Genomic DNA, 21670 nt, shown 5'->3' with positions numbered 1-21670 from the left:
CTTACTTATGTGCCTAATATTGATGGAAGAATGAGCTTCCTCCACTGAGGGTTGAGATGGCTCAACATAAGGCTATGCTGAGTTTGAAGGTGCAAATTTGGTAGTAGGTGACTACTGTTTCTGTGAGTTATCTTGCTCATGATCTCATGATCCGTGGTGGTATTGGATCCTTGGGTTCTTTGTGGATCTTGCCTAAATATTTCCTAGAAAACAAAAAACAATAAAAATATAAATCTAATATATCAATTTATATTTAATTAATTATGAAAACTAAACCACAAAATTTTCAACTTAACATTCTTATTGGGGTCTCTTTGCACCTTTTTGGAGCAATTGATAGTATTAACATTAAGAGAGAAGTTTTCCAAAAAAACAAGCATTAAGGGAGAAGGTCAGAGAGTTGAAATTCAATACATACATCGATGTTTCCTTCTCAACCATATGTCTCGTGAAGTCTAGAGAGAGATAATACAAAGAAAATATAGAAATAAACCCAAATAGAGAAAGAAACCCTCTCAAAATCAAAAAGTGCAGGAGTGTAGGGCACTTAGGATGCGAGTGGGAACATAGATTTTCAAACTGGAACTCTTGTTCTTCCACCATTCCCAAACCCTATTGCCCTTACCTAAACCTCTATTAGGTTTCTTCCTTTGGATCTTCTTCATCCATTATTTGAGATTACAACAAAAATGTTGATCTGACACGAGAAGGACAAGGTGTCAATGTCCAGGTTCTCCTCCGTTACAGATATGCAGGGTTTTCACTGTCGTTCCCTTTTACTTGCATTTTATTTATAATATTTTGTATGGATTTTGGTCCTTCTATGGTGAGTTTTCTGATTTGGTTGGGAGTCTTAGGCCATTAAACAAGGAAGAATTGAGAAGAAAAGTGCTTCAGGTTGTGACATGCAATGACTTCCAGCGAGAAGTTATTGTGTTACAAAATATTGCCAGCAAGAAAATAGATTGAATATTTACATTCAACAAGGTAATATCCCAAACCTTCTATCAAGATTAATGGTAATAGTGAGCTTGGCTTTAGCCCTCAAATAGGGATTATGTATCTTACCTTGGATGAAAATCTGACGTTGTTTTTCTTTCCAGAGTTGGAGGAAGTGACATCTATTAGATTTGCATCTAACAACGGTTTTAATTCTCACTTTTAGTCTGGTATGCACAAAACGAAATTACTTTGCATCATTTAGTTTTGATTCCATGGGAAAATATGAAAACAAATCCATGATGAATGCTAAGTAATGAAATTTTTCCTCTGCATCAAAATATTGACATTCAACAAGATGTATTGTAGTTTTGTGGAAAATTCAATCTGCATCATATAAAGAAGCTGCAATGGAAAATTAATTTGTTTCGCTAAGATTTTATCTCAACGTGGTTTTATTTTGGAAACCCTCCTTGCTTTGAAGGTAGAAAATATTCAGACACTTTGAAAGGGTTTAAAGTGGCAGAGGAGGCCTTGTAAACTGATATATTTGCCAATATTTTTAGATTTTTGGAGCATTTGTGTCATATTCTCTTTGTATTTAAAATATTCTCAGCAGTGTAAATTTATACCCATATAATTTTGGATCATTTAATGTTTAGAAAAGAAATTGTTTTCAACAAATCTAACCTTCAAAATGCTTCGGGACCAAGGTCCAATCCTTATCAATTAATTTCCACGAGCCTGAGAAACAATTCTGTATAACCTCTGTAAACATCTTAAACAAACGACCTTGACCACAAGTAATTTTTGAATTGTTTTTACCAAATTCCTTAAGTAAAAAGTTTTGACTCTTTTGTAGTTTCTACAATATTTGAACCTTAGATCATACACGTTTATCAAAAGTATGTACATTAATAACTCCAAAGATATCAGAAAATATCAAAAAACAGAGATCTCCTGCTAATTCACTACAATTCGCCTCGGCTGAAACTTCAAAAGGATGACAAGTTAAGCAAGAAATTGCCAACGAAGAACTAACCACTGCTCAAGCAACAACAAGTTGTTGGGAAAAATATTCAATAATTAATGAGTCAAGGAGAGTATGGTCTAGTGGATCTGTAGTAGGAAGCCCCACCCAGATGGCACAATCTCATTTTTCACATCAAATTAGAACCCATTGTGGAGGACGTAACCATTCAGAATTGAATTATTTGGGCAATTTCCAGGTATATGTATATAATTAAACAAACTCAAAATAAATACAAGTTTTAAATGGGAAGGATAAATAACTCACATACTCTTCAAGTTGACAACAATAACAATTAAAATTGTTTATGTTCTTACATCGTTTCGATTCATCTTCAGTTTTAGCAGCCTAAAAATTTCATTAAATCATGAATAACTCTCTCTCTCTCTCTCACAAACACACACACACAACACTTCCGGTATTCAAAGAACATTCTACATGCTAAGTCAATTATATATTGATGTGTATGTGTGCATATAAAGAAAAACTCATGATGTTACCATCTTCACCCATAAAACGTTAGCATTATCTTACCCCTAAATCAATTAGTTCTCCATAGTTTAATTCATGTTGTAGAGGCAACTTCTATAAAAATGGCCATCCTCTTTGTTGTTTTTGAGAATGCCTGGGAACAGAGTTTTGATATTGAATTAGATGGTATACAAAAATCCCAGTCAATCAAAAATAGGTATTTGAAGATAACAAAAACAAATTAAAGAAAATGAATATGAAAATAACACCAAATTTGAAAGAACGAAATCTTACACTTAGTGGAACTATAGCATGTGGAAGGAAACAAGTCCCTAAGGTAATGCAAGTTTTTAGTTCTTTGAGAGCTGTAAAGTGATAATATTAGTAGCCATCTTTGATGGGTAGCCTATTGCATTTGACTATGTTGGAAGTTGTAGTATTTTTGATGGTTTCTCTAAGTAGTTTGGACTTGATGTGAACGACGATGTCTTGGGACTCATAGTTTTCAAGGTAGACTTACACGATAAAAGTCATCCTTTGCTTCTTTGAATGAGGATGATGACATTGCATGTATGTGGGTAGGTGTGGTGTGCAACCAAAAAATAGGAAGAGTCATAGAAGTGGTGCTCGACATAGGTCTCACTAGGCTTTAGTCTGTTCACACACTCTCTCTTACCTATAACAATTTCTCTAGTGATATCAATATTAGTGCAGATCTGGTGTAGATTCCTAGCCATAAAATCATGAATTTGAATCACAATGCGTTCTTTGGTGCAATTCCTACCCAACTCTTTCAACAATGTGATACACTCAGTGTCTTTACCTTTCCCACAATGCGTTTTAAGGTGCCCTTCCTTCTAGCCTAAGCTCTTGTTCTACTTTGACAAAAGTGAACTTGTCTCCAAACTAACTGTGTCGGTATCTTCTTGGGTCAATTTGGTCGTTGAAAAATCTAAGATCACTGGACTTGTCCCACAGTTCCTTTATAGGAGCTGTGCTTGTGGGTATTGTGGGTCTCAGTAGTCTTCTAGAGATTCATCTCAACAATAACAACTTTTCTGGCCCTTTTCGAGCTGATTTAGGTGACTGATCTCTTTTGAAAAATTTAGGTTTCAGCCATAACTTGTCTTCAAGTGGGCTTCTAGATTCCTCGAAAGGGTTGAATTTTGTTTCATCTATTAGCATTAGCAATAATTTGTTTGTGGGAACTATCCCATCATGGATAAGAAGCTTGAGAGACCTCGAGTATCTAGATTTTTAAAGTAACAATTTCACTAGATAGCTTCCCTCCATGTCCTCCCTGTAGAATGTTAGGCTCATCAATATATGATGTATTAAGCTCTCGGGACCCATTCCAGAATATTTACTAGGTGCTAGTAGGCTTTACTCGGTTGATTTAAGAAGGAATGGATTTACTGGAAGCATTCCTGGTGAGTTGTTTCAGTTGGGTTTACAAAACATATATCTGTCATGGAATTTTCTCACTGGGAGCATTCTCCAAGCTGGTTCACAAAATTATACCAATTTATGGAAGAACTAGATTTGTCACACAATAGGTTGAGTGGGGAAATATCTCCATCAATCACTCAGTGCTCCAATTTAAAGCTATTGAACTTGTCAGATAACCTTATCGCCTCCAAGATTCCGTCGGAGATTGGTAATCTGAAGTCATTGGTGTCTTTGGATCTAAGTTACAATCATATGTTTGGAGCCATACCTGTGAGACTTGGTAATGCCAGTGCTCTTTCAGTGTTGCAACTGATGGAAATTTCTTATCTAGAGAAATTTCTATAGAAATTGGCTAATGTTCATCTTTGGCTTTGCTAAGCTTGGTGAATAATAGTTTGACTAGAAATGTACCCAAGGAATTATCCAAGTTGAGTTGACTGATAAAGCTTAATTTGGCAATGAACAATCTTACTAGAGAATTACCCTAGCAATTAGGGAATTTGGGTCATCTATTATGGGTAAAAATTTCGCACAACAAACTTAAAGGGAGGATACCAATAGGTTGTATATTTAACACATTAAAGAGGACTTCTTTCGAAGGAATTGCAGGCCTATGTGGACTGGGAGTGAATGTTACTTGTCCCGTGGTTATGCCTAAGTCAATAGTTCTAAATCCAAAGACAAGCAGGAGTCCAACCAGAGGAGGAATTTAGGTGATTAAATATAGATGTAATGAAGTTGTAATATCTGTAGAAGCTACGATTGCAATAATATCTAAATAATTGTAATACGTGGAGAAGTGTTTTTTTAATAATTGCAATATCTGTAGCAACTACGATTTCATTTGGTGTCGTTGATGTGACTATCCTAAATGTAAAAGCATAGTCTGATTCAAAATAGATGAATCTTATGCTTGATAGCTTTTCTTAGTCCCCATCCACTAATATACCTCTAGGAAAAATAGTTATGTTTACACCCACCTCTGTTTATGCATTTGAGGATTGGATGACTAGTGCTCTTGCATTGACTAACGAAGAATGTGAACTTGGAAGGGGAGGGTTTGACACTGTGTACAAAGAAGTCCTAGCAGATGAGCGAGTAGTTGCTATAAAGAATATGATGGTTTCAAATTTGGTTAAATCACAAGAATACTTTGAGAAGGAGATAAAACTTTTGCACAAAGTCAAGCATCCAAATATAATGAATTTGCAAGGCTACTATTGTACACCTCAATTATAGCTTCTTATATATGACTAGATTCAAAGTGGAAGTTTGTATAGTCAACTCCATGAAATATCCCAAATATATCCCCCGTTAAGTTGGTCAAATTGGTTTAATATAGCTATGAGGAGTGCAATGGGGCTTGCACATCTTCACCATGCTTGTAGACTACCAGTCATACACTATATCATAAAATCCATCAATATTTTGCTCGATGAGAATTGCAACCCTAAAGTTGCAAATTATGGCCTTGCAAAGTTGTTTCCCATGCTTGATAGATACATTCTTAGTAGAAAAATACAGAGTGCATTAGGATATATGGCACCCGAATTTTCTTGTCAGAGCCTTAAGATAAATGAAAGATATGATGTGTATGGATTTGGGGTGTTGTTGTTAGAACTTGTTACAGACAGAAGGCCAGTTGAATATATGGAGGATGATGTTGTGATCATATGTGACAATGTGTGGTCATTACATTTTGGAATGCAACTTAGGGCATTGTTAGTTTAGTCCAAGTGTTGAGAAAGTGGATTTGTCCACCAATAGCCAAGTTTTTCCTACAAAAATACATTATCTTCCTCATTTCACAAAAATCATGACTAAATCATCAATGGAAACTAGGAAAGGTCAAAGGAAAGGGAGGAATTCCCCCAACAATGTTATCTACCTTCCTTCATTTTCTTCAGGGTCTTCTAGTGCTCCATCTATTGGAAGTGGGGTTCCAATAACAACAAATGTTGGAAAAAACATCATTTACCAAGAGAATGGACTTAAGAGAAAAATTTGTATGATTGAATACGTATCATTGTCATGTAAAATAGTAAATGTTTTAGTTTCTAAATTCTAAAAGAAATTGAATCTTTGTCTATATTTCATTTTTATATGTGGAATTCACAAAATAGTGAATTCCACATACTCATATATATATTCTTTGTATGTTGCAAATGAGGTCATCGTGTCTCATGTTGGACACTTATATTTCCATTTCCTATGTCATGTGACTTAGTAGGAAGTGTAGTTGCTTAAAGTGTGAATGAGCCGACTGCCAAGCTTGATACTCCCTTCTCTATGGTGTCATGTATTTCCATGAAACATAGTTTCTGGTTTCAGGTGGAATGTGTGCAATGGAGCCTTGATACATAGGGCTTGTGGGAGGAAAGCATGCGGAGTATGCCACATATCATGTTAAGGGATTGGCCTCCATGTCTTTCTAGATGCCTTAAAGTGATGTTTGAGTTAATTTCTATATTATATGTTCCTAATTTAATGAAGATCTTTCTTTCAATTTCTTTCATGATATATTTACAGTATTTGATTGAGTTTGATGGTCATCAAGTTACCATTGAATACAACATCCATAAAACTAAAAAAGTGGCCTTTGCAGCCTATTCATGGATATGGTTGAACAAGTATGGTACAATACCAAGATGGAAGAGAATTCCTTTGGCCCCGACCAGACAATTACAAAATTATTTGTGGAATCAATGATTGATTCCTTCATTATAGTTGATAGGAGTATGGAAGAATTCCAAGCTAAGGTTGTTACTAAAGGATTCTCTCAGGGATAGGGAGTTGACCTTGATGAGACTCTTACTCCAATGGTTTAAGGATTCTATGAGGAAGTGGGATTTGCCTTGGATGGGCTGATGCATGCATCACTAGTTTTGGATTTTGGTATCAATGTGTTTGTATTCATGCTGGGATTTTATAAATTTAGTGTAGATGCCACTTATTTATTTGATAGATCTGATAAAATTATTTTGGCCATGTATACATATGAGTTTGTAACTATAGGAAATCTATAAAAATTCATGTTGTGGCATGGGAAGACATTGATTAGTGAAGTTGACATGAAGGGCAAAGGATGTTGGTAGGTTGCTGATGTAGTATTTCTTATATCAAAGGTTTTCACCTTGAAGATTCCAAAGAGTGTTTATAGTATAGACATAAACAATGATCTAGCTTCATGTTTCTTTAGTTCTATAGGAATTCAACAATTTGATCAAGCCCCAAGTGCGGGGCGGGGGGGGGTTGTGATGCAGTAAGAGAATCTTTTATTTGGAAGATAATATTTTTTTGGTAAGAGAGAGTGTTATATTTTTTGTCCTAGGCACACTTGCTAGTTCAATAGGAACTTGTGAATGTGTCCAAGAATTTGGTTTACATAAAAATAAGTTAGTACAACAACAGATCCGTACAATATTATACTTGGGACCATGTGTGCAACAAAGTGTGAGGGAGGCAAAATTAAGTAGGGGAGTAGAGGTCACATACATGATTCAATCTTATTTTATTTCCATGTTTGTCACCTTCAATTCATTTTTTTCCAGATTTAGAAAATTCCTGTTCAGTTCAATTTTCTATTTTAGTTAATTTCTCTTTCTGAGTTGTTTTTCTATTTATGGTTTGCTTTTCCAGTTTGAGGAAAATAAATTTAAATAGGTTTTACAAAGGTAGGTTGTTGATCCCAAGGAGAGCGTGAAGGTGAGGTGCATGGGTAGGCTACTCTAGTGTAGGCACATTTCTCTAGAAGGGAAGCTCATGCATGTATGCATGTAGAATGAACATTCTAACCTAGGTGCTCAGGGTTAGGTTATTTTTAGTGTACAACCCTAGCTTCCTCTTTAAAGAGAGGTAGGGTCTATATTATTAATAATTTAGTTCAGGGGAGAGGATTAAATGATTAGATTATGACTCAAAGCTTCCAGTATTTCATGTATTTATAGGAATAAAATATTGACATGATTTGAATTTTAGATATGTTGTACTTTTTGTTATAATTTTTAGTTGATATGTTTTAGTTGTTAGTAAGTGTTAGGCTTAATATTTTATAATACTTCTAATTTTTTATTGATCCTAATGAGGTAATGTTAACGTGTGTTGAACATTTCAGTGCAAAAATGTTGCGTAATCCATCTGTGTATAGATTGTATGTATTTCATTTGATTAATTACACATAATATTCATTTTTTTAATATTGTATGTTAATTTTTTTACCTATATGTATTAATTTGTTTTTGTAAGTAAGAATTTGTTTCTTTTTGTAGTTTATGTCCTTGACCTACTTTCCCACTAAAAATGGAAAATTCCTACTTTAATTTCCGATTAATATTTTCACAGATGCATAATAATTAACCACTGAACAAAGTGAATATTTTGTTGAAATTCATCTTGAAGCATATTCATCCCATTTTTCGTTGAAGTTTTTGGATGTACTATAAAGCCTGGCATTAAGTAATATAAATATTACTATATCCCTGTCTTTGCAAATTTAGCTACACGAAAATCTCATAAACTGTAGGTATTTCGTCCATCTACACAAAAAAAGGATCTCTATGATCAATTTTTCATTTCAATAATAAATGAAGTATTATAAGGTTTCAATTACACAATCTTTGCCTTATGGAAAAGCTGGCACATGAAACACTTACACCATGGAAGGTGAAGGGAAAATGTCAATAGTAAGTTTTGATGCTTTTATGTGAGGATCATTTTTTAATGATTCCCGGGGCTACATTCAATTATCTGATAAATTGCTACATTACTATTTTTCAATTCATACTTTTTATTGCAAAGGCTTGTTTGAATTCACGACTGAATAATTCTAACTAGTTTTCTAGCACAACATCCTCAAGGAGCACCTATTAAATTGCACTTAATTTATTTGTTGTCATTAATTTTAAAATGCTGGTCTTTTCAGATCTAGCAATATATTGGCCTTAGGTGGAAACTTGATGATGGAGGTATAACCATTGTACCCATTACATCTGTAGATTGCACCAAATGGGGAGCTTCTATCCAATACTAGTGTGATTCCAAGGGTGTTAAGCAAATATTTGACACTGTAGAAAGCCAAAATGCTGAATACAATGTCACCTTCTTGGAGTTGTACAATGAACAAATCACTAGCTTGCTTGCACCTGATGAGATATCTAAGGTTATGTTAGATGATAAACAATGAAATCCCTTAGCATTGATGGATGATGCAAAAGGTGTGGTACTTGTGTGAGGCCTTAAGGAAGAAATAGTTACCAGGGTGAATGCAATATTTACTTTACTCAAAAGAGGCTCTGCTAAGTGACAAACAATAAAAACACTTCTCAACAAGCAATCTAGGTAAAGTAAATCCTCTCCACATTGTTTCTTCTCGTTAGATATGGGATTAGTTCTAACTTCTAATTATGGTTTTTTTTTCTCTTTACAGTTGCTCCCATCCATTATTTTCTTTCACAATTCATATCAAAGAAGAATCACTAGAAGGAAAATAGTTTATTAAATGCGAAAAGCTTAATTTGGTTGATATTGTTAGTTTAGAAAACATATCTCGGTTAGGGGCTAGGGAGGTGAGGTCATTCAAACTATCCAACTTTTAGTAGATGGTTAAGTTTAAGCTTATTTTTTTACTTAGTATATAAACTGGAATGGCATCTAATAGATTATGGTTTGCAAGGTTGGAATCTGCTGGTCAAATATTGCTGCCTACACAACATGGAAAAATAAAATCAAATATTCATAACTGAACTAGATTATGTGTGAGATATTTAGTGCACACTGCATACATCCTAGGAGGGACTATAGACAGATAAATAATCTTTATTTAGTTAATGACTTCTACAGGGCCATGCAAGGGAGGTAGGGGAGATCAACAAAAGCATACTTACATTAGGTCATGTTATTACTGCTCTTGTGGAGCACCTTGTACATGTTCCTTACAAGTATATTTGGCTTAGTTTTTCTATGGAATTTAAGTAGTTTGAGCCTTAGTGTAATTGAGAATGAAATTATACTATAATTTTGTATCTAACTTTGAAAACGGGTGCAGGAATAGTAAACTTACAAGACTGTTACATGATTCGTTGTGTGGGAGGACACAGACTTGCACAATATAAAATGTTTCAACATATTTCTACTAGCTTGAAGAAACTCTCGGCACATTGGACTATGCCCATGAGGCCCAAAATATCAAAAATAAGCTAGAGGTCTCATTGTCTACCCTTTCTGTTATTTGTTATAGCCATATTTGTATTCCTAGCACATACTAGTACTTCATAGATATATATCATATCTTGGGGTTTAGTGTTGGAACTTGGGGTTGTGAGTTGGAATTGGAGTTCGGTGTTGGAACTTGCGGTTGTGAGTTGGAACTATAGAAATGAAATTTTCTTTTTAAACAAAATAAAAAAGTTTTTACTAAAATTTCTTCTAGTTCTCATGGACTCGATAACTCTAGAAATAAATTTTCTAGATTGATGAACTTTATTTTTGAACTAAAATAAAAAGTTTTTAATAATTTTTTTCTAGTGCTAACAAACCCAATATCTCTAGAAATCATTTTTTTTGACATTCTTGTTCATATTCCAATTCTAAAAATTCCATCTTACCCAATTTTCAGCTAGAGTACAATAATCTAAGATATAATATGAACCCACTCTCTAGAGGTAATGAACTTGAGAATTTTTAATTCTTGTTGGCATCTTTCAAACTCTATTTCCACGCATTTAAATCCTAACCACCACTAGCGGACAAGGGATATCTTTCCTCCCAATTAAAGTTTTGTAGAATGCCCACCTTACCTTACCTTTCACTCCACCTAAACCTAGTCTGGTTGAAAGCCCCCTGCTTACATCACTACATATATTGTATTTAGTGCTAAACTCATAATAATATCAAACTATTTTTAAAATTTTTATGGTTTAGGAAGTTCAAAATCAATTGGATTTAGAGCTAAATTGAAATCAAAATTTTATTTCTCTTTTACATTATAATTTAGGGAGTTCAAAATAATTTGAATGGAAGCATTGTCGTCACTAGGTATAATGGATAAAATGAAGTAATTATTTGTGAGAATTTGTTCTTGAACAAACATTAGGATCCATTATATCATAGAGAAAGTACAAGCATTAAAAAAAACTCAATATTTCATGTGACATTCGTATTGTATGCAACTTATTTTTCTTTAAAAGCAATTTAATTTTTCATGTGACATTCTTTTTTTGTTAAAATTTCTTCAATTTCTAAATCCGAATTACAATTATAATTTGAATTAAAGCTTCCAGTAACTCTTAATTTACCAATCATGCGTGGACATCATTATAACCATTCACAATAGAATATGAAGAAAAAATGGGTACCTACTTCATATGCATTAAAAAATCATTCTACTACTTAATGTGAATTACGAGTGTAATCTTAGATGGATCTCCAATATATCTTAAACCATATTTTCATTTTATTTTTAGTACTATTAAATGTTATTATGTCCTACCTCATTTTATGGTTAGAATTGTAACAAAAATATGCATTGTGCTATGGAATTAGTACTAACATGTAATATTGATTTTTTTTCTAGAACGCTATAGGTAATGACTGCAAAGATGATGATACAAAATATGTTGAGCTTACATAAGATATCAAAGACGATGATGATGAGGATCGCAACGGTGTTGGTGATGATGACATTGATGATATTATCAATATGGCCAAGATGATGATCATGGAAATGATCATGAGGGTGATCTTGATTATGATTTTCGTGGTGCTAGCTAGCCATGCCTTATTTTTGATATTTAGTTGGGATGTCTTAATATGGTAATCATACATTTAAATTTTAGTTGATTCAAATAATGATGATGATACTACTGATACTATCTTATTATCTTATGAATATGTTGAAAAATATTTACATTTGTTTTATAAAGAATTATTGTGTATGATGAGATTCCTATTTTTTTATGGATGTTGTGAATTTACCTTAGAATAATGATATCTATGAAACATTTTAATTTGGTAATCATACATTGAATTTTAGTTGATTTGATTAAATATGATGATGATATTATCATTATTATCTTGTTATTTTATGTATATATTGAAAATTATCAACATTATTTTGATGGCGAATTATTATGTATGATGATGTTACTATCTTTGGATGGATGTTATGAATTTACCTTAGAATACTGATATTCATGAAAGATTTTTGATATGATAATCAAACATTTGGATCTTAGTTGATTTGATTAAAGATGATGAGGATATTATTAGTATTATCTTGTAATTTTATATATGTGTTGAAAATTGTCAATGCTTTTTGATGGAGAATCATTATGTATGATGATATTAATATTTTTGGATGTAATGTTGTGAATTTACCTTGGAATAATGATATCTATGATAGGTGTTGGTTTAGTAGTCATATATGCATATTGAAAATTGTCAATGATTTTTTTTATGGATAAGTGTTATATATGATGCTATTTTTTTATGAATGTTGTCAATTACCCTTAAATTTGTATACAAACATTAAGTTATCAATTTGAATTGTGATATATTCTTAAATGATATTTAGAAACTGTAATATATTTCACTATTTAATTGAAATTAGTAAAATGATCCCATAAAGGGGCTCATAAATGGAAATAAAAGTATAACTCTAAATAAGAAGCCAAAAGTGGATGTAACCATGGATGCAAAATTGGGAGTAGAATTTTATGTTAAAATAGCCATCAAAACAAGATGCAAACAATGACACAGAAATGGTTTTAAAGTAGAATTAAAAAAAGGTGCAACACTAGACTCAAAGAAGGGAACAAAATAGGGCATACAAAAGGATACCAAATTGGGAGCAAAAAAGGATGCAAAAATGAACACCAAAATTAGGATGTAAAGAATGGTGTAAAATTAGGATGCAAAATTGGGCACAAAAAAGGATGTAAGAAAAGACAAAAAACAAGATGCAAAATGGGACTAAAAAATGGTGAAACCAAGGATGCCAAAAATGATGCATAACTAGATGACAATTCAAACTCATAACTAGGTGAAAAATGAGATGCAAATGTGGACACAAATTGTGGAAAAAAAAAATGATGCAAATTTGGATGCCAAAAATGATGCAAAATTAGACACCAAAAAGGATGCAAAATTGGACATAGAAAATGGTGCAAAATTGGACTCAAAAGTAGAAACAATGGTGCAAACATGGGTATAAAAATGGCTCAAATTTGGATGCAAATTGAGATGCAACATTGGATGCAAAATGAGTTTCAAAAAATGATGCAAAACTTGGTGAAAAAACTTATGAAAAAGTAGAAGAAAAAATGGCTCAAAATTGAATGTAACATTAGACACAAAATGGGATACAAAGGTGGACACAACAGATGGTTCAACATAGGATGCAAATTTGTACACTCAAAAGGATGCAAAATTGGATGCAAGAAATGGTTTTAAAATTTATGCTAAATTGGATGCAACAAATGATGTAAAATTAGATGAAAAATATGGTGCAAAATGGGATGCAAAAAAGGGAGACAAATCAAACGCAAAAGTGAAAGAAAAAAATGGTGTGAAAATGGATGCAAAATTTTGTGCTAAATTAGATTCAATCTATCATGCAAAATTGGATACAAAAAATGGTGCAAAAAGAGACACAAAAACTGGCGCAAAAATAGATGTAAAAATAGGTACAAAATTAGAAGAAAAAATGGCATATGACTAGATGCAAAAACTGGCACAAAATGGATGCAAAAAAAGGTACTAAATTGAATGCAAAATATGGTGTAAAAATTCATGCAAATTACAACAAAAAAACTAGAAGCAAAGAATGGAACAAAACAAGAAGAAAAGAATGGCACGAAACAAGAAACAACAAATGATGAAAAAATAGATGCAAAAAATGGCACAAAACTAGAAGCAAAACCTATTGTAAAACCAAATGTAAATCTTGGTGCAAAATATGATGCAAAAAATGAAGCAAAATTTCGAATAATAAAAGATGCAAAATTTGGCACATAAAACGACGCTTTAAAAATGTACAATAGAGCCAGATTTAGCGCGAGGCTGCTCATCCCAATTGAGAAAAAAATGCACTAAAATATGGTGCTAAATCTAGCATGAATTTCCTGTTTCGTTGTAGTGAGTGATAATATATGCACATGGAGGTGAGGTTAGATGAAGGGGTAGTGGGGAAGGTTTAATACAAATATAAGCGATTTCGAGAAAGTAGAAGAAAGTGATTGGTGAGACGAAAATAACACAGAAACAATATTTAAACGCAATTAAAGTTGAAGTCAGTTGGGTAGTCGGAAGGTGGGATAGAAATGTGTTCGAGTTAGTTGTAGTTGTGACCCCAACCCCAATGTAGAAGTTCCTGCGCGTAGGGCAGAGGTATGGTAGTCGGAAGATGGGATACTTTTGCATAGAAGTTAGTTGGATGGGGACCCCGACCCCAAATTACTATGCAGTTGGGGTACTTACATAAATAAATAAATAAATAAATAAATAAATAAATAAATAAATAAATAATATATATATATATATATATATATATATATATATATATATATATATATATATATATATATATATATATATATATATATATTCGGTGATGTTATTTTCTAAGAATTGTTAGTTGAAAGGATGTTTTAAAATAAAATTGAGTTATTTTTTCAAAAATATAACTTTTTTTTTTCAAAAACGAATTTTTTTTTTTGAAAGTAAGTGAAAGTGATTGCTTGCATGAAAATCAATAAAAACGATATTGTATTGGTGGTCAGCGCTGAAGACAGTTGGTTATTTGGAAGACAGGATGGTGTTGTGTAGAATTTAGTTGGAGGGAGGTCGACCCTGACGCACAACATTTTTGGTGTACTCATAATTTTTTTCTTTTTTGGTAAATATTATTTTCCAATGATTGTTAGTTGAAATGATGTTTTAAAAGATAAATGATATTTTTTTTCATTTTTTTTGAGACTTCTGTCAAATATTGTTATTTTATAAATCTTTTTTTTTAAATAAATGTTTGTGAAGAATATTTTTGAGCATTTTAAATCTACTAATTTGTATGTTTGATAGGATGAGTCTTTTTAAAGGATATTATTCTTTTCAATGTAAAATGCAAATATTTGGTTTCATTTTAAGGAAGTTTCTGGTTTTCCCATTGATCCAAGTATTTGGAAGTTTTTGCCATTTGAGATTCTTGAGCTTATATTTCATTGGCTTCCTTTATCGGTGTTGATAAAATTTCGGTTGGTTTGTAAAGAATGGAGTATTTTGTTGGAAATCCTTATTTTTATTGCTTCTTCCAATCGATGTACTGAAATAGAACTTGGATTTATTTCTTTTCCAGTTGGTATTCAGGATAACTACTTTGTTGGATGTTACCTTAATGATAAAGGACACATTTCTCGGTTGATTTTTCCTTTTCTGGACTCTCGATACAAAATTAAATGTACAATTGGATAAATGATTATGTTCACTAGGCTTGGAAGCTCCTTGCATTCAAAAAATTATTTGATAGTAAACCCTTTTACAAAGACTTTTAGAAATCTTGGGAGTTTGACTATTGGAGCCTAGGGATTCTTCTCTTTGCTGGAGAAATTTAGTCTACATATATATGTTTGGGTTGTGCTCAAACATGTGTGTGAAAACGTGGAATCACATTTCTTTTATTTGCATGATTGTAGACTTGTTTTGGAGAAGGACAAAACCTCCTTCTGGTGGTGTAACACTCCCAAAGGAGGTTATCTTTCACGAAGGAAAAAATTTCTAGTTATACTTAGACAAATATTATGATGATTACTCTTTCTATGGTTACATTATCTATTGGTTGGATGTTATAAGAAACCAATGGGGTTTTTCATTTGTTCCTATCCATGACTACGATGTATCATGTTAGGATTGTATGCGAACCAAATGGTTTGTCTTGTAAACAACAGTTCAACATTTGTTTGGTCACTTGAAGAGATAGAAAATTTTGAGTTTGGACAAGTTTCAATTGGATGAAGCTTCGAACATTGTGAAGATGAGTGGGGGTTCAATTGGAGATTGCTTGATACTATCTCAATGGATATAAATAGTAAATGCCCAGGCTACATACCTTTTTGTGTAGTTGAAGGGAAAATATTTATGTTGGGTTTTATGGAAGTCCAACTAAAGGTATATGATATGGTCACTGGATTATGCACAAAGGCAATTGGCGATGGTGTCTCTGTGTCAGAAAGATCTAGTTTCCATGTGGATTTGGTTGAAGGTTTCAATGACGTTATTGAAAATGGAAAATTTTTCTCACTTTTTCCAAATACAGATTCTATTGACTATATACCACTACTTCCTATGCTACAACCTGTGGATAACCTTATTTAGCCTTTGAGGGTTCAAGAAATTTTTTGATGGACATTGTTGTAGATGTCATGTTTGTTTAATTTTGGAGAGATATTTTGGAGATGACTGTCATACAAATTTGTAGTGTTTAATGGAAACATAACCATGTTAAGTTTCCATACTTTTTTGGAGATTACTTGTATTGATCTGCTATTTTTGAGGTCAAACAATGTGATGAAATGTAAATTTTTTCTATGTATATGTGCACTGTATGTAGTCTTTTGTTATATAAAATTTATTTTTATTATATATATTCAGTATTTTATATGTGAAGTATTTATATTATTGAGAATTCATAAGTCAAATTTGTGATTCCAACAAATGTTTATAGAATGTTGAGAAAATTTGATTAGAAAATATACCAAAAAAACTGGAAAATATAAGCAAATAAATATCACTAGTAAATTAACCAAACTTTCTTTTTGAAATACAATGTATCTGAACTTTCCTATCCAGTGGAACAATGTTAAACTAGCTGAGAAAATCTACAAGTTATCACATGACAACTCATCAAGCAAAGAACTAATAATTCTAGAATTGTGCATTTCTCCATTACTCTAACATCCCCCCGTCAATGTAGAAATAGTTTTTCTACAATGCCTAGCTGATTTTTTACATATTTCAAAGTTCATATTTTGAGGAGGATTGATAAACATGTTTGTTATTTTTTCACTTGTATTACAATAGAGTGATTCAGCTAACATAATGAGTACAAGTTGTTCAAGATGTAAAAAGAGATGCAAGATTGAAAATTGAAATTTCAGGGAAGTAGTGTAAACAAGGTGTGAAGAACATATTGCAAAATAGGAAGACAAAAGAAGGAAAGTTAGTGAATTTAGTTTAAATCGTGGGGATGAACAACAATAAATCAGAATGAAAGGTGTTAGCTTTTCATTAAAATGACAAGTAAGCAAGTCAACATGAGCTTATGAGATGGAAGTAGAGTGTTCTCTCAATGAATTGCTGGCATTTATGGAAAATCATCTAATGCACAAAAAATATAATGAAGCATGCGATAATAAATACAAAGCGATAACTCTAAGCTTAACATAATTTTGAATGGCATGCTAAACTTTACTGAAAAGCAACACATAATTAAATACATATGAGTAGCTAGTCACCTTATGGTCCATAGTGAAGGAAGAATGTGGATGAAACCTTAAAAGAAAATAGAGGTCTCAGAGACCCATTTATTAATGTAAAAGGTTACATGTAGACTACCTGTGTGGGAAGGGTCTTATTTTTTTTATCAACTATTGTTGTCTCTACTTCTAAGATGTGTTAGTGTACTTAGAATGAAACATTACCATTGCTAAAGTTATTTCTTCTTCTAAGTGTGAGAGTTTCTCTAGGTGCTTGAAGGAAGGCTTCACCAACCTTGCATTTTAAGCATATTGGGTATCTGCCGCTAGCATCCTCGCCTTGGAAGTCAGCCAATGGAAGTTATGCACATCGACATAGAGTTTCTTTCAGGCTCGATAAGGGTCCTCTCATAAAATGTATGTGGCAGGAGAAGTGTAACCCATTCAGGAGTCCATGCCAAACTCGTTTGGAATAAGGGCCATTGAAGCGTCAAAGCGACCATGCATGGAAGTCGTCATCCGATATTAGGGAAAGAAGGAGGGGCCAGAACACATTGAGGAATGTAGCACCCAAGTTCAGGAGGGGTAGCACAATAGAGCATATCAAATACCCCAAGTTATTGGTAGGAAGAAACGATGTCGATTTGGGGGCCTACAGAGCCTATAAGGCGGAGCGTTGTTGGAAGAAAGTAGTTGGACGTGATGAATGTAGAGTTGAGACCTATTTCCATAGTGAACCTAAAGGGATTCATCTAATGCATTAGACATAGGAAGCAAGGGATTCCTTAGTCGATTCATGGTGGAGGCAGAGAGCTAGTTTGATGTGGTGGAGAGAGGATTGATCTAGATTTATAGTCTATATTTGGTACAACTTACGGTGCCAAGGAGAGGTAAAACCTAGGCATGGTGATAACTGACTGGCTGGTGAGATGGAAGAGGGTAGTCATCGGTCAGAAATATATGCTATAAATGGTGACCCTTGGCTGGTTGTTGAGGCCGTACAACGCAATGCATGGTAAAAAATGGGAACCTTGCGAAGTGAGGCTCTGAAGGTTATGTCAGAGGTTGGAAGTTAGGACAGGTCCATAAGAATAGTGTTACTTGAGAAGAGAGAAGAATCCATCTATGGCGAAGAATGGAGAGAAAATCCCTATTAGTTTGGGTGCTAAATGAGGTTGGAGGTAGGAACCTGGGTTTTGGTGAGGAGTCTTATTAGGTATGGTTGTAACACTGATTATAGTAAGTTCGCAGAACAAGGATCAGACCAAGAGAAGTGAGAACGTTCCAGGGAATTTATAATAGGCTTGGCCTATCCATGGACCCCGATTGATGTGTGGAGCTATGGAAGAATTCCAAATGGTAGAGGGAAAGAGGTTGATAAAATTAGTCTCTTCCCCAAGATGAAAGATCTCCCAATGCGGAGGTCTTGTGGAGGTAGGATTTTGCATCACAAAGTTTTTCTAGCTGATATGGGTGTGATGGTGCATGTCAGTTTGAGTCGAAGGTAAATTGTAGAAAATAAGAAATCAGAAATTGTAGGTCACGTTCCAATAGCTATATGTTTGGAGCTATAGTTCGACAATGGCAATGGTATGGGTTAGTGGGTTTGGGAATGTCACATTTGGACTGTTCAATGAGGAGATAGCCATGTAAATTTCACATTTAATTTGTTGGATGTTATTTGCATTGATTTTCTATTTTTGCAGATCAAGCAATGCACTACGATGTCATTTTTTGTTACGTATCTATGGATTGTGTAGAGTCCTTTTCTATTGCTTATATGAGACTGCGCAAATGATGGTTTTTTTTGTGTTGCAATATTTGAGATATTGTTTATATATATGTATGTCTTTAAAATATGGAAGGATGACTATTAGTATTTTAAGTTATATAGTATTGAAATTTACTTGATGTATAAAGTCAATGAGCATAAACACTTCAAGTTGTTGAGGATGTGGGAGGAGAAAGAAGATTGAAAAGTGAAATTAAAAAAAGAATTGAAATTTTCTGTAGAAATGTTAACTGAAGGAACAAGAAAGAATAGTTCGAAAAGAACTCAGCCTCCTGATTCACGTGAGAGAGCGAATGAATATCACCGACAATGGTATCAACAGAACAAGGATGCAGTAAATGAGCACATAAGAGCCACATATCAGGAAAAGAAAAGATCTTTGAAAAATCATCAACATGATGGAGTCGAAAATCATAAGTATGGGAATATGAGTAGTATTATGGGAAGAACGTTTGCTTGAAATGTTACTTTGCTATGATGTTGAAGATGTTAAAATTTATTTACCGAACCAAAGTTTTTTGACCATACTATTCTTTGTGAACATTGTGTTTACCAAGAAAGTGTTCGTGGAAGCGACAACGATGGTTCCTATACAGATAATGCGAGAAATGGAGTATTGGAACATGGGCACATTCATGGAAATGAGAAATTTATAGCATTCATTTTATTTGGTGATAAAAATATGCTTAGTGATATGGAAGGGAACACCAGTCACTCTAGTTGCAATGTGGGGTCGGGTGTCCCTGGCAGCAACTATATAGCAAATATCTTCACTCCACCAGGTTTTGTTCACGCTTAGTCTGTTGGAAGACAAGAGGTGTGTGAAGTATTTTTTTTTTGACATGATTTTTGCATGTGAATGGAATATATTAATTGTTTTATGTTTTACTTCTATTATTTCTTTATGTAGAACATGGTTGGAAGGAATATTGGTGCAGAAACATAGGTGGGAGGAACATAGAATTTGTGCATTCCTCAAGTTGGATATTGGGCATCTGATGTTTTTTATGATAGTAATATTCTTTTTGGGACGGTTTACAATTTTTGACACCCAATTGCGAATGTCGGAACAAGCGTTTCTAGAAGAAAGTGTGTAGGCAATATTGTCATTGGTAGAGAATCTATGCAGATTTGCTCTCGTTGGATAGGATAGATGGTCCAAGTGGATTTATTTTCCTTAGATTTATGCATTTAAATATATATATGGAAATTTATAAATGCATCTTTTAATTCATGTTTTTTTTTTTTTTTTTTTTTTTTTTTTTTTTTTTTTTTTTTTTTTTCTGCAGAGCAATATTCAAGTGAATAGTGGTTGAGAAGTAAATTCAAAACCAAGGCAACCTTTGCCAGTTGTTCAATTTTAGCTCCGTCGGTGTGATGGGAAAGAAAATGTATGCGTTTTGTCTCTTACAATTACTATGTTGGCATTTTTTAAATGTTTCATTTTGTCATTATGATTTATAATCTAAGCAAGCATAATGAATCTAGCTGCAACCAATATAGAAGAATGGATTCCTGTGAATATATGGAAAGAAATGTTCAATCCAATGCTCAGATTTGGCAAGTTGTTTCATATTTTCCTCAATCTAGATTGTTGTTTCATAGAGAAAGTGGAAGTGGCCACCATCATTTTAGCTGAGAGATGATTGAGGTGCATAAAAAGTTCCGGTACTGGATTCATAACTTTTCTGTTGTGGGAATGTGTTGAGACTGTAATGAATTGTATCCTTTTATACAAGTTGTGAGATGACATGAAGGGCCCATTCGTAAAAGATGTAAGAGTGACAAAGGTAGTAAGAATTTCTCTCGCTTTAATAACATGGATCCAGGTGAGAAACCTGAGGTTCTAGGAGTTTTGACACAGGTTAAAGAAATGCCAATAGCATGAGTGAATCCAATATTGAAAGTCAAACCTGCTCGTGGTGGATAGTATAAATATAGTGGGTATATGATTAGTTTTACACAAGATATATTTTTAATAGCAAATAAGCTTCCATGAAGTGTTGAAAATATCAATTTTCTGATTGTTAGAAGACGCAGTGCTGAGTTGAAATATTATGAATGTTATGCCAAGAGAAAACGTGTGTTGGATGCATTGGTTTACAAAATTCATATGGATAAATATAATAGGGATGATGAAATTAATAGGATTTTGTTGGTTCTCTCCTAGAATGACCAACTAATGTGTCTAGCTGGATACAATATGTTGACGGTGATCTAGGTGAAACAGGGAGAGACGACGAGGACATTGATATGTTGGGATGGTCATTTGTATTTCCATCCATCATCGTTTCTTTCTCGAATGCCTAATGAGTGGAGGGAAGTGGAACAAATAAGAAGATTCATTGAAAACACATATTCTAGTAGTGATGATGCAATGGAATGGCTAGATATTAACACATCCACCGTCAATGAACATAACACTGAAGGGTTGCTAGACATGGTATTCCCAACTTTGTTTCCCACTAGTGATTCTAATTGGTTGTATCCTCAAATTTGAAATGTTGAAATGCATGAATATGGTTT

General features: G+C 33.3%; 1 pseudogene; it reads left to right on the top strand.

Annotated features, from left to right (window-relative positions):
• The first annotated feature begins 2562 nt into the window (after positions 1 to 2562).
• Positions 2563 to 21670, top strand: part of LOC149265554 (uncharacterized) — a 70032-nt pseudogene continuing 50924 nt past the window's right edge.

The sequence above is a fragment of the Pinus tabuliformis genome, chromosome 6, assembly GCF_031772625.1.
Source record: "Pinus tabuliformis cultivar Carrire ecotype Pingquan chromosome 6, CPIR1, whole genome shotgun sequence".
Classification (NCBI taxonomy): Eukaryota; Viridiplantae; Streptophyta; class Pinopsida; order Pinales; family Pinaceae; genus Pinus; species Pinus tabuliformis.
Note: the sequence above shows the minus strand (reverse complement) of the source record. Positions and strands in the feature narration are given on the sequence as shown.